Genomic DNA, 17,240 nt, shown 5'->3' on the forward strand with positions numbered 1-17,240 from the left:
ACCTGCCCACTCGCCGAGGCGCTGGTGAAAACGGCATGCGACCGCGGGGTCGTGATAGAGCTCCTTCTGACATGGTCAGAAGTCGAAGCGTGCCGCGATCCGTGCAGGTTTCGTCGCCACCGACGCCAGTAGAGGCCCTGGCGCGCGCGCAGTTGCTCCTCGACTTTCCTCCCACTCAGGGGAAACTCGACGAATGGAGAGCCACTATCCGAAGCCTTGTTGCCGTGGCCAACAAAGAGGAACCAAGTCCGGTGGGGCCCCTGGGTCGACGCTCCGATGGAGTCCCGCGGACCAGTGGCGGAAAATCCGGCGGCACCGCAACCACGGTGCATTCACCTCTTCCCCATCCGGTACCGCGGACGCCGGCTCGTTGCGACGTCGCGGGCGACGACATCTCCATAGCATTGTCTGACCTGCGGACCCACTGTGACTAGCGTCAAGTTCTTCGGGAACGAGCCCATGAAGACACTCGAACCACTATCGAGCGCCGGCGCGGATCACGCCACCAGTCAGACAGGCGAGCAGGGCCTGCTGTGAACCACCCGGCCCCGGAGAGCCCTAGAGGCCTACCTTATGAGGTAGGCTGTTCGGCTTTTACCCGTGAGCTGCGGCAGTTCCAATGGCCCACTCACCGCGCCTTCAAGCCTGACGTTGGCAAAAAGTAAAACGGCAAGACTCACCCGCCTGAGTTCCTTAGCATCTACACCATCGTGATGCAAGCCGCCGGAGCCCGCGATGATAAGGTGCTTGCGAATTACTTTCCATTGGCTCTTAAACCCAACGCCATGTCGTGGTTGATGCACTTGCCGGTAGACTCTATTTCCTCCTGGTCGGATTTGTGCCATGAGTTTGTGGGCGCCTTTACTGGAGGTCACCAAGCCTATGGCCAAGCAAGCGACCTGCATGTCATTCCCCAGAAGGGAGGCGAGAGTATGTGCAAGTATATACAAAGGTTCAGCCAGGTACAGTACAATATCCCTGATGTTCACCCTGCCGCCATCATCAGCGCGTTCCATCAGAACGTGTGTAACCGCAAGATGCGCGAAGAACTGGCAATGAACAAGGTGAAAGATGTGGCAGAACTCTATGTTCTTGCTGACAGATGTGCCCGAGCTAAAGAGGGAAGGAAGTACCCCGGCAAAGATGCCGGCGTGGAAACCGACTCCTCAGATGAGGATACTGCCACATCGGTGAAGAAAGGCCGGCGCCGCAACAGGAAGCGCAAAGGTAAAGCCATGCTTGCCGTCAAGGGATCTGACGACACCGGCTCCGCCAAGAAAACCAAGGCAGATGACCCCGGCAAGGAAATTGCCGGATGTGTCGCCTGCCGGGCCTTGGCGGCTGCCGAGAAGCCAGGAAACTCCGACAAGCAATACTGCAAGATCCATCACACCAAAGGCCATGATCTCCAGAACTGCCGACAGGTTGAGCTCCTTGCTGAGAAGCAGAGGGCTGAATATGAGAGGCGGGACAAGAAGAAAGGCCAGGACGGTGCTGAGGGGTCCGACAAGAAGCATGACGGCCAGGCAGGCCGTCGCGGCAAAGATAAACAGCGGGAGAGGCCCGCCCGGGGTCGTGACAAAAAGCCAGAAGACGATGATCACGAAGAGGACGATGAGTGTGGTGACCAAGAATTTCAGAAAGCTACAGAGGCCATGTGCGTCGATGGCGGCGCCTCGCTGCATACCTCTCACCGCCAGCTTAAACAGTGGGCGCGTGAGATTACAACGGCGGAACCATCATTTGATGCCCAAAGGTCGCTGAAGTGGTCCAGCACACCTATCATTTTTGACACCGAGGATCACCCTGATCGCACTACTGCAGTCGGGTGCTTGCCATTGTTGGTTTCACCAACAATACGCAACCTCAAGGTGACAAAGATGCTAGTAGATGGCGGGGCCTGTCTGAACTTAATCTCGCCTGCCGTGATCGAGAAATTGCAGATTCCTGATGAAGACCTCGAAGAGACGGGCACGTTTCAGGGGGTCAACCCGGGAAGAAGTCAACCAAAGGGAAAGGTCACGTTTCCCGTGACTTTTGGGAGTGATCTGAACTACAGGACAGAAAGGATTGTGTTCGACGTTGCCAAGATCCCCTTGCCTTACAACGGGATCCTTGGCCGCCCAGCACTGGCCAAGTTCATGGCGGCATCACATTACGCCTACAACACCCCGAAGATGCCGGGGCCTGTGACGATCATCCTAATTTGCGCTGACCAACTCTACCAACAAGAAGTTGCAGCAGCCGCCACCGCTAAGGTGCTTGCTCCTTCCGCTGGAGCCCCGGGAAGGCAAAAGAAGAAGACCGGTGAGACCTCAGGCACCCACTCCGGCAAGCGCTCCCATCGAGGACGTGCTAGAGAGCTCCGCCGACAGAAACAAGAAGTCCAGGGCCACACCACCGGGAACCAAGAAGGTTTCTGTCAAGGAGGACGGCACGGGAGGAGCTTTTACCATAAGCTCCAGCCTTGACGACAAATAGGAAGACGCGCTCGTCACCTTCCTGCGGGCAAATGTCGATGTGTTTGCATGGCAAGCATCTGACATCCCCGGCGTTCCCAGGGAGGTGATTGCGCACCACCTTGATGTCTGTCCTCATGCGCGGCTCGTCAAGCAGAGGGTCAGAAAGCAAGCTTTGGAATGACAAGAGTTCATCACAGAGGAGATCCGGAAACTGGAAGCAGCGGGTTTGGTAAGAGGATCTGCTCTATAGGCAAGGGGGGTGAGCCAGGGTAAGACCGAAGCTCAAGAGAACTAGAACGACGCCATGGCCAAGACCACGAAGAGCAAAGGGGACGAAGCGGACTCCCCCGGCAAGATCCTTGTAGAGAGACAGTTCTAGCAGCCCCGCAAGACCCTTGCCGCGGCGACTCGTCCCGCGCCTACGGAGCAAATCACCCTTGAGTCCACTGCCCCCCAAAGGGAAAGGATTCGGGAGACATCCCCATGGCGGCATGCAGATCTTTGTGAAGACATTCAAGATCAGATACGCACTAAGGAGACGACAACCCTTGGCGGGATCCCAGCCGAGGAAGACCACAAGGCCCCCGGCAAGCACCTTGCCAGGGATGATAGCAGGCGCCTCGGCAAAACCCTTGCCGGGGCCCCAGCAAGGCCCTTGCCGAGGACACCCGCAGGGCCACCATCAGGCCCACGCCGACTAAACCTCCACCACCGCATGCATGCAGCTGCCGACCCAACCAGCTGGGCAGGCACCCGCGTGGCGGCATGCAGATCTTTGTGAAGACATTCAAGATCAGATACGCACTAAGGAGACGACAACCCTTGGCGGGATCCCAGCCGAGGAAGACCACAAGGCCCCCGGCAAGCGCCTTGCCGGGGATGACAGCAGGCGCCTCGGCAAGACCCTTGCCGGGGCCCCGGCAAGGCCCTTGCCGAGGACACCCGCAGGGCCACCATCAGGCCCACGCCGACTAAACCTCCACCACCGCATGCATGCAGCTGCCGACCCAACCAGCTGGGCAGGCACCCGCGTGGCGGCATGCAGATCTTCGTGAAGACCCACCACTGCGCCACCTCAGCTGCCTGCCTACCTACATGGCATCGCAGGCGTCGCTGGCCAGGGCGCGTGTCGACACAAGAAGGAGCGGCGACGGATGAGACATGTTTCTTCCCCGTCCCCGATAAAGCAAGGACACCTAAGCAAGACGCATTAAAAGCGCCTTGTCATGTGATGCGAGGGATAACCTCGCAGCACTGTACCCTTTCCACCTCCTGTGTGCCACTGTGGCAACCCCTTTTTTCTATAAAAGGAGGCCCGAGGCGACCAGAGGAAGGATTCGTATTTTTGGAGCTCCTCAAGCCCCATAGCTAGCTCAAGAACACAGATATACAATCCACCAAAGCAAGAGTAGGGTTTTACGCATCCTCGCGGCACGAACCTAGATAAACGAACCGTGTGCTATCTGTTTGATCCGCTCTCCTCACGACCCCGCGCCCCGCTAACCACAGTAGGGATTCTTGTGATCCCATAGGTGTCGTTCCCACCGACATATGCCATCACCTTTGACTCGAAGGACCACCTCAGGTGCTTAGCCACCACCGGCACGCTCCCCATGTTGTACACCCCCACCATCAGCAACATCGCGGTCACCAAGAATCTCATTAATGGAGGGGCCGGCCTCAACGTGATCTCCATCACGATCTTACAAATGCTTCAGGATCCCTACGAGAAGTTGATGCACACCAGGCCCTTCTCCAGGGTAATATATGGATCGACCACTCCCCTGGGCCAGGTACGCCTCCATATCACTTTTGGCACCCGCAACAACTGCCACACCGAGCTGATTGACTTCAAAGTGACCCACATCAGCCTCCCATACAATGCCATCCTATGATACCCTGTGCTCGCCAAGTTCATGGCAGCGACCCACAATGGCTACAATATCCTCAAGACGCCTAGCTGCAGCGGCATCATTGTCATTACTTGCGACGAGAAGGATGCGGTTTTCTCCCTCGAGCACACCTATAGGGCCGCCATGGAGGACGACCCTGACGGCGAGAACGTCATCGAGCCTCTTGAAGCCACCCCTACAAAGAAGTAGCTCTTTCCCAAGAGCCACCCTAAAGCTAAGAAGCGGCCGGCTGGGGTCATGCCCAGACCTCTGCCAAGGCTTCTGGGGCTTGCCTTCCTCCCGCATAGGAAGGCGTGCCCGGTGCCTCCCTCAGGGCAGGCAGGTGGGCTTCCATCTAAAGGGCGTTCAACCTGACCAGTGTGATGAGGAAGGTGCTCGGGCACCACTTGGAGGCGTGCTTCGATACACGCACCCAAAAGCAAGGAGCGCGGCGCCAGCCTCCAGGAGCATAAGAATTCATCGGCTAGGAGATCCGTGGGCTTCAGGAAGCACGGGCCATGCGCAGCGAGTGTCACCCTACCGGCTCAGTTGCCGCTCCCGGCGTGGATGGTGACCTACGGGTGTGTGTAGTTATCCCGGGCCCCAAAAGGGCCGCTTCTCAGGACCTCTTTTGGCGGTCACACGTCTGCCGGAGCGGGGGCACGCCCTGCAACTATGTCTGCATGCCCTTTGGCCTGCTGGACATGGGTGCCACATACTAGTGGATCGCGTAGCTCATGCTGGCGTCTCATGAGGCCCAGCGCTTGGTGCTTGGTGCTGGCGTCTCATGAGGCCCCAACCCCCGGCGAGCCCCGGGGGCCTTAGGAACCACCAGGCCCATGAAGGGTGTTCCTTCGCGATGCACTTCACCGACCACCCCGATGCTTCCACAGCAACACGATTGCCAGGTGACTTTTTAGTTTGTTAAATTGACGGCACCCCTAGGGCCGCATCATCCTTAGGACGGTTAGGGTGTACCCCTGCAGTCGTGTCAATTTTTGTCTTGTGCTGGACCTTGTTATGCTTTGATGAAATTTTCTTGCAAGCTTATATTGTGTGATTGGTGCCTTGACGCCATTTGGATCGCCACGCCCTCGCGACTCTGCTCTTGACTGCCACATGACCGCGACCGGACTCGGCGTATGTGGTTTGGTCCGTCCCTGTAGCGCTTATAAACCCAAGCTACTAAGCTCTGTCTCGCGGGCCAGCTCCTGTGCACGTCACCTCCAGAGGTCCTTTTATCCTATCCCCTCATAGGACCTTCATGAGTAGGAGAGTAAGGGTACGGCCCAGGTTATACAAATGTGAGTCTGGTGCTTCGCCACCTCAGGTATCGCGCATGAGGCGACCCTTCCCGTGATCATTCCATGAGGAAACCCAACACGGCGTTTGTGCTCGTGTCCGTCCCTGCAGTGTCGCTAAATCCAAGTCACCGAGCTCTGTCTGACGGGCCATACTTGTTCACGTCACCTCCATTGCTCCTTGGTGTCCAGCCTCCGCAAGCGATGGTCTCGGGATGACCGCCTGGCGCGCGTTACCACCACATCATCAGATCTGCAAAATATGCAGGTACTGTCGAGGTTCCCTCGCGAGCCTTCCCTGCGTGGCCGCCTCTCGAGGTCGTAGTAGAATTCGTCGAGGCCCAGAGCCCAACACAGCTTGGCTACTAGCGAAGAATGGGGTCCCTGTGCTTATCGCCTGGGATGCCCAATACCTCTAGTTCTGTCATGATTCCCATGTGTACGAACAAGACAGGGATGTACATGCCCTGGAGACTCGTAAACAAAGCTCCCACCCGCGCAAAGAGGAAGCCCCATGCCCCGCATTGGCGGAACGGTCAAATTCTGACCATGCCCACGCCCAAGTGGAAGTCCCATGCCCCGCGCTGGTGGAACGGTCAGATCCTGACCATCCCCACACCCAAGTGGAAGCCCCATGTTCCGCACTAGTGGATAAACAACCGAAAAGCGCCCTCTGGGCGGTAGAAACCCCAGGAAGGCTTGTACTCATCACGGCCGCCGCTCAACCTTTCTATAGGATGCACCTGCAGCTCACCCCTGAGATTTACGCGCACGGGGGCTGGACACGGTGCCGCGCTCGGGTCAATCCCCATCAGGGCTGAGAAACCCAAGGGGCTAGGCTATGGCTCGCGGGCCTGCTCCCATGCTATCGGTGTCCTGGGAACGGGGGTACCCAGAATTGCCTGCATGCGGCCTAGGGCGTGGCTCCACCCGCTGCTTGGTATGGCCCATCTTCATGAACCAAGGCTCAAGACCCTCGCGAGGGGCCAAGCCTCGTGAGGCGGATGACACAAGACCTCCTCAAGGTCAGCCTCACTAGGCTGGCTCACAAGGAGTGGAGAGATGAAGGCAAGGGGCACCTCATGTGGTTCCCGTGACGTGAGCCATGGCGACCAAGGCCAGGTGGGCGCCAGCGGGCGCAGATTGCCAGTTTCCTCTTTGGTGCTAAAGAGGCAGGTGCAGGCGAGAACTCCCGAGGCGTCAGGCAAAGGTTTCCATATAGGTGCAATGAGACCAAGACCAGCAGGACGACAAGATGGAGGTCACCACGGAGCCCACGACGGCGTCACCACCGGAACCATTGGCAGGCGAAGACCACCTTTTGTCAGGATAACTTGTACTGATTGTCCCCCTTTGAATTGGCCGTTGTGGGATCCCTTCCCGCCTAATATTTGGGGAGAGGACTCGGGCCTCTATAAATAGGGCTAACCACCACCATAGCCTGCGGATCGAGGGAGAGAGAGAGAGGCTCATCTGGAGACCGATCACTCGGATCATCCCAAGCCACACAAGCTCATCGAGCTCAAGAACACCTCTCCTCAGGAGGCTGTTCTTCCCTTCTACTTGTTCATCCCCAGCCTACAAGGCAATCCACCACACCACAGTGGAGTAGGGTATTACACCACAACAGTGGCCCGAACCAGTATAAACTCTTGTGTCCCTTGTTCCTTGGGTTCGGTGCGCTAGGCTTTGAGATCGTTGCGAGAGCGTGAGCTGGAGGAGAGATCTTCGTGTGCACCCCTGTGTTCGAACCTCAAGGGTTTGCCGGAACCCGTAATCCGATATTTGGCGCGCCAGGTAGGGATGCGCCGAGGTTCTCTTCCCCAGCGACCGATCTTCGGTCGCCCCGCGTATCCGATGTCTGATGATCTGAGGACCCAGGCCGACCGCTAGGCGCCCCGGCCAGCTCGAGTACCTCCATCCATTCCATAAGACCTCAACTCCGCACTCCAGGCGGCCCGCGCGCCGCCCAACGCCCGCGGACAAGGGCAGCATGGGTCAATGTCTGCCGCCCTCACGCCGCAGCACGCGCACGCCGCCGCAAGATTCGGAAGCTATGCGGCCGCGATGGCGCCACACACCCGACGGAAACAGGCGAACATGCGAGTCACGCTCGTGGTGGCGCGGGAGCTGCTCCGGTGCTGACTAATGGAGAGCGGCTGCGACGCGCTGCTGGAATGCGTCGCCGAGCTATTGGATGCTGCGGCCAAGGGTACACCGCTTTTCTGCTCCCTACTCACATCTCAAGTTGTGGCTAGGTCACATGACGGGCCACGTTGCGCCCGCACGCTCCCAGGTGCACCAGGAGGGCCCGCCAGCGTTAGCATGAGCAGCGGTGCCGGGCGTCCGGCCGCGCCTTCGCTTTCCCCGGGTGGCGTAGGTGCGGGCGTTGCTCCTCACTGTCCCAATCGAACGCAACCCCACAACCACCAGGAAGGCGCGCCTGGCTCAGCGGCATGGGGTACAGGGTGCCTCGGCGGAAGTTTCGGCGAGGCAGTTCTGGAAGACTATGTACCCCGCATGGTGGATCAGGAGTACACGCCAGAGGACGACCCCCTGCACATTCCAGGAGTCGGGCTGGGAAGAAGAGATGCTGGAGGCCGAGGCCTACTATGAGCCACCCAGGAGCCTGGCCAACCCGACCGACGACAACCACCGCAGGGTACCACTGATATCTCAAGACCAGGCTTATGCTAACCATGGGTCGCAGGTGGACCGAGCTATAGCGGCGGACGACCACCCCAGCACTGCAGCCCCACCCTAGTCAGGGGTGACGCACTGGGGGCTGCACGGAAGGGGTCCGAAGCAAGTCCCTCCTGCATGTCGCACGGGGCAAGGCGCCACCCGGAGGTAGGTCCTCTGCCGGGGAGGCGCTGGTGAGCACTCCCCCCGGCAGAGGGCCCGTGGTCGCCGAGGGCGCCGCTGGCGTCCATTTTTCCGCTTGGCCTCGTCCTTGTTTCCGGACGCCCGAACGGTGGTCGAGGGTGGCGCAAGGCGGGGACCTTGTGTGGCGATATGAAGCAAGGCTCGCACCTATGAAGGTCTCCACCCGTGACACTCTCACGTAATAATGAGTGGGGCTGTACACGCCCCGGAGTCTCCAGTGAGCCGCCCTCAGGCCTCGGGGGCTCCCGCCCACGTCCTAGTGGAGGCACATGCTCACCGCTGGCCGTTGACACTGTCCCGCAATGACTAAGCTCACGGCCAGCAAAGGCACTAGGATCCATGCTAGTGAGAAGAAAACAAGACTAGCTAGGTGCCAGACGCGGCCTTCTGCTTTCAACTCCCTTTCTCAACAAGACTAGATAGGCACCATGCTTCTGAGGGAGTTCTTGATGCTGCGGGTTGCCCCACTCCAGGCGCGCGCGCCCCCTCTGGGAGCTCAAAGAAGAGGAAAACAAGACCCGCCTGAGGCCAGGGGACCTGCCTGGCGATGAATTGGATGCCGTCCTGCGCTCCATAGTCGGGGACAACCAGGAGTACCCGCCCAGCGCCTTCGTTCCCCTATTCCAATGCAGGGACCGGGAGGAATTCGTCGCCTCCAGGCCAACTTTTGATGCGTGTGGGCTGTTGCCGCCGGCGCTTCCCAGAGCTCCTATGCCGCAGAAACCGATGGATGTGTCTTATGTCGAGTCCCGCGAAGAGGGGGAAGAGGAGGTGGACTCGGAGAAGACCCTGGAAGAGGTGGGGAGACTTCCCCTCTGAGCAAGGCCGAGATTCTACACGCCCTTCCTGATGATGCCGAAGCCGACGCCTACGAAGGGGAGAGGGAGCAACGCCTCATCCTAATGAAGGGTAGGTCGTCGCTGGTGGTCCGTGGTGACGCCTCCACCCCAACACCTCCTAGGCTGGATCCGGTTCTGCCTCCGCACTGCCTGGCGCCGCCGGAGCCCGAACGCCTGCCCTTCAGGTCCCGATGCTGTCAGGCTTCAAGCTTCACAAGCAAAAGGTGGAGTACTTCGCGGTGGACCGGTAGGTGTCTCGAGCTTCGCTTTATCCCTGTCGGTACTTGTTATTTTCTGACGCTCGCCCTTGGTTGCTCAGGCCGGCATCTTCTGCGAAGAAGAGGAAGGAGGATACGGCGGCCGTGCCTTCCTCCGCAGAGAAAGGAGGCAGCAGCGCCCGCATCTCCCCAGCCCGGTTGTCCTTGCGGGGCCAAGAGGAACATCGCCGCGTGGAATCTGCCCCCGTGGCCCTGCTGGCTCCGGAGGTGCCGGTGCTTGGCACGGCGGACGAGGTCCCAGCTGCTCCGGAACCCACGGTCTCCCAAGCCCTGGTGACGCTGTCGCTTCCTCCCACCGCAGCACCTCCACTCCCTGGTTCGTCTGCTCCTGCTGCTGTCTTGGAGCATGCCCTTTCGGAGATGACCTAGCTGCAGGAGAATCTCCTGAGCGCGGACCCGCGCCTGGTGGCCAGGAGTCTGGAGTTGGCCTCTGGCTGGCTTCACTCCGACCTAGCGGTTCGTGGGGCGCTGGTCCAGGCTGCTGCAGCTTCCAAGGAGGAGAACCAAGGAGCCGCCAGCGCTGCAGCCGATCTTGATGCGGCGCTGCAAGACGCCAAGGCCGCCCGTGACCGCTGCCAAGTGCTGAAGGGCGAGTTGCAGAGCCTGCACGACAAGCATGCCGAAGAGATACGCTGTCGCCAAGCGAAGGAGGAAAATATGAAGGCCCAGGAGGATGCCGTCATGAACCGTGATGCTGAGCTAGCGGAGCTAGGGAAGAAGCAGGCCGCCGAGCGCAACCGGTTGGAAGAGTTGGAGCGGAAGATGGGGACGAGGGAGGCCGATCTTGATGCCAAGGCACGAGTCCTGACCGAAGACCGCGTGGCCTTCGCCGATCTCAAGAAGAGGAATCGCAAGGCACTGAAGACACTCTACGAGCACGGCCTGGAGAAGCCGCTGGACACCGACGAGGACGGCCCCGCCCAGCTGCTTCCTCTCGTGGTGAAGGCGCTTGAGGAGGTCGTTGATGGCCTCGGTCCCATGGCGGAGGCAGAAGCTCGCATCCTGTCTTCAGCCGCACTGACTCGCTTCTTCAGCCATCTTCACCTCGGCGACCCCAGCGCTCGCCTTGACGAGCTGCTGGAGCCTGTGGCTGAAGATCACTGCGAAGCCACCGCCGCGGCTGTACAAGGGCAAGTGCAGGTCTTGCTGGGGAGGTTCCACGGCTTTGTCTCCGATCCTCATTATGGCGACGCCGCGGATCTTGCAGCTGGTGGTGAAGGTGAGAACATCGTTTCCCACGAGGGAGCACCTCCCACAGGCGATGGCGATACCCAGGGGTGACCTGCGACTATTCTTCCCGTTTCGTTCCTGCGACATGTATCAGGCCTCATGGAGGCGTTTAGACTTTTCATTTGGTATTGTGAGAACAATATGCTTGTAATATTTGCTTCGAGATTTTGCGATTTCCTTCCTATTTGCTTTGCATTCTGTGTCGACAGAGCCCGGCCCCGCGCATACCTCAACCGCCATTGGGCCGACCGGAGACCAGGACGGACCAAGGAGTGAGGGGTTATGTGACCAGTTAGGCTCCTGAGTCGTGATGCTCAAGAGTCCCCCTTGACGTGCAAACTACATATAGGGAGAGTTCGTGAGGATAGATCAATGTTCTACGTCGGCAGAGCCCGGCCACGCGCATACCTCAACCGCCATTGGGCCGATGGGAGACCAGGATGGACCAAGGAGTGAGGGGCTACGTGACCAGTTAGGCTCTTGAGTCACGATTCTCAGGAGTCCCCCTTGACGTGCAAACAATTTCCATACCTGCCCTCGCCGAGGCCTCGGGAGGGGCGCGCGATGCCCAGGTCCGGGGGACCTGGTTGGCTGGCGTGCGCTTGGGCGTAACCCGAGCGCAGCCCCCGTGCCCAGCCCCCTCGTGCGGCTCTCCCGAGGGGAGGCGTTGTGGTGAGGCTGGGCGCTAAGCTCTGGGCTCTCTGAGGTTGGTACGACCGTGGGGCCACCCTCAGTTGTTTATCACCAGCGCAGAGCATAGTGCTTCCGCTTGCGCATGGGCATAGCCGCTCCTCGGCAGTGTCGACAGCCAGCATGGAGCATGGTGCTTCCAGTTGGGCGTGGGATGGGAGCCCCCCTCCGGGAGGAGCCCCCGGGGCATGTACATCCCTGCCCTGACACGTGGCTTGCACGGTAGGGCTGCGAGGTGTATCTGGGCACTCGTGAGCTAGCGCGGGACTCACGAGGCCCTACCTCAAGGCGGGTTGCGCCTGGTCTTGAGTCTTGGTGACTGTATGTCCCTGCAAGGCGGTTAGATGCAAGCACTCTACGTCCTCATGTCCCGGCCCTCGAGCAAGCTCAGCCACCACTGGTATGCCAGGTCGTGATGCCGTGGTCAAGGCCAGGGGGTGAGGGCTGGAGAGCCAGTAAGAGCTCCTGAGTCGCGATGCTCAGGAGCCCCCCTTTTAATGTGCAAGCGAATTGCATAGGATGAACAGACCCATGGTGGGCAGCGATAGAGCAGGTGACAACAGTTGGCGGGTTAAGCATGGAGAGCAGATCAATTTGGATAAATGCAGGAAGATACATGCCACCGGGTCCGGCCCGAGCGGCTTGGGGATGATGCAGCCCGATGGGCGCCCCCAACAAGGTAAGATGAAGTCATAAGCAAAAGGGATACATGCCGCAGGGACGGACCTACGCGGCCTGGGAATAATGCTGCCCGAGGGGCGCTCCCAGCTAAACGTGCTTGCAAGATATCACCTGGTTCTATAGACGAAGTAGAGTTGGTGTAGCTGAAGGCGTGCATTGAAGAAATGACTCCTCATGAGCCGCCAGAACCCTGAGCCTCTGGAGGCTCTGGGGGCTCGGGAGGTTCTTTGAAGACTGTCTCCATCTCCTCCAGAACGTCGTGGTACCTGGCTTCCTGAGCCGCCAGGACACGTCATAGGTTGCGCTGATAGGCCGACGCCATGCTCGGCAAGCCAAAAGGCATATGAACATAGCTGTGCGGCGGGCCCTCACAGCGGCCCACACGCGAAGGCCAGAAACGCTCCTGAGATGTGGCCCTGTTGAGCCTTGGGACATCGATGCAGACACGCAGCCCAACATTTTCGCCAGGATGCAGAGCTGCGCCTCGTGGGCGGCCACTATTAGGGAAAACCTTATACATAGAACATTAGCAGTAGCACGGGATAAAAACGCATGCTGGTGCTAATTAGCAGCAACGCGGTATTTAAAACCACCCTACAGATACAGTTATAGCAGTAGCGCGCCCAAGTACAAAAGCGCTGCTACGTGGAACCGCGCTACCGCTACTTGTTTTGTAGCAGCACGTTTACGAACAAAGGCGCTACTGCTAATGAAAATTAAATTAAATGGAAAGCAAATAAAAAAGAGAAGGAATAGCAGTAGCGCTTGTTAGTAAACGTGCTATAGCTACCGTAGCAGCAGCGCACTTCCTCGAACGCGCTATTGCTACTTTTAACTTAACCGCGCGGTTCGTTCTTCCCCCACGGCCACTTCCCCCAAATCCCTACTTCCCCGCTGTCGCCGCCCTGCATCGTCGTCGGCCGCCACGCGCGACCCGTCGCTCTCCGCACACCTTCGACGCCGCCCCCGCTACCGACCGCGACCTCGACGCCACCCCCGACCCCGACCTCGACACCCCCCCTACATCGCCGCCCTCCGCCGTGCGCCCGCCGCCCCGACCCCGTCCCCAACCTCGACGCCGCGTGCCCCTCTCCCTAACTCCGCCGATGCCAGAGGTGAGCACGCCCTCCTCCTCCTCCCCTACCTCTGCCTAGCTAGGGTTCTTAGGGTTAAATTTCAGAGTTCATCTAATTAGTTAGGGTTCATCAAATTAGATGCTAATTATGGCAGTAGTTGTTAAGTAGAATTAGTTCTAGAGTTCATCAAATCAGTTAGGATTAAATTTTAGAGTTCATCAAATTAGTTAGGGTTAAATTTTAGTAAGTGTTTAATAGAATTAGTAAGAAACTTAATATAACTAGTTGAACTAGTTTATTTTTAGTAAAAACTAGTTTATTTTTAGTAAGTAAATTAATAAACTAGTTGAACTACTTTAGTTGTAGTTGAACTAGTTTAGTAAGTAAATTAATAAACTAGTTGAATTAATAGAACTAATGTATTTTTAGTAAATAATTAATATAACTAGTTGAACTACTTTATTTTTAGAAAGAACTAGTTTTTTACTATTTATAGTAAGTTTATATTTAGTAAGAACTAGTTGAACTAATAAAACTAGTTGAACATGTCATATTTGCTCAAATAGGATATGTGGTTGCCCAAGTGGTCGTTCATGTTCAGTTTACACCTCCGAGTGGCCTTTGTTTTGCCGGAGTGTTGATTAATTTCCGTTCCGGCAAATTTCAGGCGCTCGATATGTCCTTTTTTAGCAAAGGTCATGCCGGATTTTTCCGTGAATTCTGGCATGACTTGTGCGAGAATATGTAGGAAATATCGAGTGGCCTGGATTTTCTCGAAAAATAATGATCTAATTTAGGTTTTTTGGTACATATTTTTAATTGTACAAGTTTAATCTTTGAATTATGAACGTAGGAAATGTTGTACTCGGACGACGACAGTCTCCCAGGGGAGTGCAGCTGGTGCCATGATGATCGAGGTATGTGCCACATGTTCGTTGAGCTGGACGAAGATCGGCGCTTCAGCATTAAGCTCGAGGAGACGTTCGATGTTGAAACGGTACGCAAGAACGACAAGTGTTTTTTTCGTAATTAAGCATGACTTCAACTATTTCAACGTCTAATTTTCATCTTTTACAATTCGACTAGCGTATCCCATGCCATGCAAGACGCTATGTCTTGGAGAGGATGGGTTTTGAAGACCATGAAAATTTTCAAACAAAGAAAATACACCTAAGGACCCATCATGATATCGATTTTGAAGTAAATCTATACAATTCTCAGAGCGTAACCCATTTTGGTTGCCAAAATTGGGAAGCACTTTGCAAAATGTATGGTTTTTATGAGGGTATGATTGTCACCATGGATCTTGGTGATCCTGACATCGAGCAAGACAATATGGACATTTGGGTCCTTGTTGATACGCTTCCGATTCTACCGCAATGTGAGTTTCTCAAACATAGTTATTAACTAATTTATATTGTTTATTTCAAAATAGTTGACAGCTTATTTTCATTGACAGCTTATTTTGAATCTTCAAAGAATGTGCAGAAGATGGTAGACAAAACACGCTACACTGATGGCTCTGAATTAACTTATAAGGAGAAAAGTCATCTGATTGCTTATTGTACTTATCTTGAGAATTACAATACCTATTATCGAACTCCTCCAAATTATGGTGAATACGTGCCACTAGTGCACGTGTTGAACCACGATAATTTCTATGGAGATGCCCTGGTAAGATTTTTTACTATTACGACATCCGTTCATCTTTTGCATGCTTCTAAAACTAGTACATCATTGCTAACTACGAAGTTATTACTATGTTTTTCAACAGAAAATCCCGATGGATTGTGTGCCTCATCTGATGTATCAGAATGGTCGCCTTGCAGTTTTGAACATATAGCCAGGTCAATCTAAGGAGCTCACCTATGCATATTAGATTTCTAAAACCGGTGAACAAATGCTAATCAAAGGAAGGAAAAAAATGTTTGGACATTCGCAAGGAGGTTCTTGGAAGTAACATTAAGAGAAAGGCAAGAATTGGAGACAGGATAATCTCCATTGTCCATAATGGAGAGTCAGGGGCTATCTTGTTTTTTGCTATTTTACCTTAGAGAATATAGTAGGTCCTAAGAGAATGTTGTAGGTCCCATGAGGTACAATATGTTTATTATGTGATACAATGTGTTAGAGTTGATGATGAGGAGTACTTGTGATTACGACTAGTGACCAATTTTCTATGTGATGTCTCATTGATGAAAACGATGATCTTGAGGAGGTGTTATATGACAATGATGTATTATGATGATAAGTTGTTAATGATATGATGATGATATTTATTATATCATTGGGTGAAAGAACCGCGAATTAGTTTCAAGTGAATGTCCATCCACTTGAAACTAGTCCATGGTTCTTTCACCCCGTGATGTAATAACTCATTATGATGTAAAAACAATTTATAAATTCCTGTTGTATGAAAACTTGTGTAAAGGTGTACGAATACAACATGAAATAAAAAAGAAATAAAATACGAAATAATAGTAGCAGCGCGGGCAGGGAGAAGCGCTACTACTAATTACCAGTAGCGCTCCTCCAGGAAGTCGCTACTACTAAGTCAATTTAGCAGTAGCGTGGTCGGAGGCACGCTACTGCTATAAGTTAGCTGTAGCGCCTTATCAGTAGCGCATCGCCCAACGCTACTGATAGGCCTAAAACCCGCGCTGCTGCTAGGCTTTTCTCTAGTAGTGGGCTGTCATCGCACATGGCTCTTGCTTCTTGCAGTTCCTGGGTGGTCCTAGTGATGAACTCCTGAGTGGTGGGCACTCCTTGCCCTGTACTCTCCTGAGGGTCACGTGCCGCGAAGCACGCCTCCAAGTCGTGCCCAAGAGCCTCCCTTGTGAGCTTGGCAAGGTCTGAGGCCCTCCAGAAGAGAGTCCTCGAGCCCTGCTTGAGGAGGGCTCTAGGCGCGCCTTCCTATACGATGGTGGGAGGCTCCCCTAGAGCGGGTGCTGGTCCTGACGAGGCTCCTGCCGCGACGCCATCCTCCTGAGGTCCTACACGGCGCGGCTGCTTCTTCTTGGGGATGGCCTCTAGAGGGCCTTCATTTCTGCTGTCGGGGTCGTCAATTGCTGTGGCTTGAAAGGCACGCTCAAGGGAGCACACCACATCCCTCTCTTCACACGGGACCGTGATGATTCCTCCACTTCCTAGAAACTTGAGAACATTGTAGCCGTGATGAGTGACTGCCATGAACTTGGCCAGGGCCGGATACCCGAGGATGACATTGTACGGCAGGCGGATGTGCGCGACGTCGAAGCCGATGAGCTCGGTGCGGTAGTTCTTGCGCTCCCCGAAGGTGACAGGCAGGCGGACCTGCCCTATCGGTGTGGTGGAGCCGCCGGTCACTCATGAGAAAGGCTTGGTGGGCTGGAGCTATTCATAAGGCACTTGGAGGTTGTCGAACGTGTCGACGGACAGGACGTTGAGCCCTGTGCCGTCGTCGATGAGGGTCTTGGTGACCTGCACATTGCTGATGACTGCGGAACACAACATAGGGAGGGCGCCAGCGGTGGCTGCGCACTTGAGCTGATCTGCCGAGTTGAAAGTGATGGCGCATTGGGACCACCTGAGCGGGTGCGTGGCCTCGAGTTTGGGGAGCGCTGCGTTCACCTCGCGAGCAAACTATTCGAAGGCGCGCTGAGAGGCTGGGGCCTGGGCACCGCCCAAGATGCAGGCGATCGCACGCGGCTCCTAGAAGCCCCCAACCCCCTCATCCTTGTGGTGGTCATCGTTCCTTCTTGGTGGCAGCAGCGGGGGAAGACCAGTGTTGCCCTGGGGGCGATCTTCACGCAGCAGGTCCCTCCAGGTGCCCTCGGAAGGTTGGTTCTGCCAGAGGTCCTCACGAGGCCGGTCGCACCACTCCTGGCGCGGGCCATGGTCGTCCCAGCGTCCGCCTCCACGTCCTC

Source organism: Triticum urartu, chromosome 4A (genome assembly GCF_056163025.1).
Source record: "Triticum urartu cultivar PI428250 chromosome 4A, HENAU_Tu73, whole genome shotgun sequence".
NCBI lineage: Eukaryota > Viridiplantae > Streptophyta > Magnoliopsida > Poales > Poaceae > Triticum > Triticum urartu.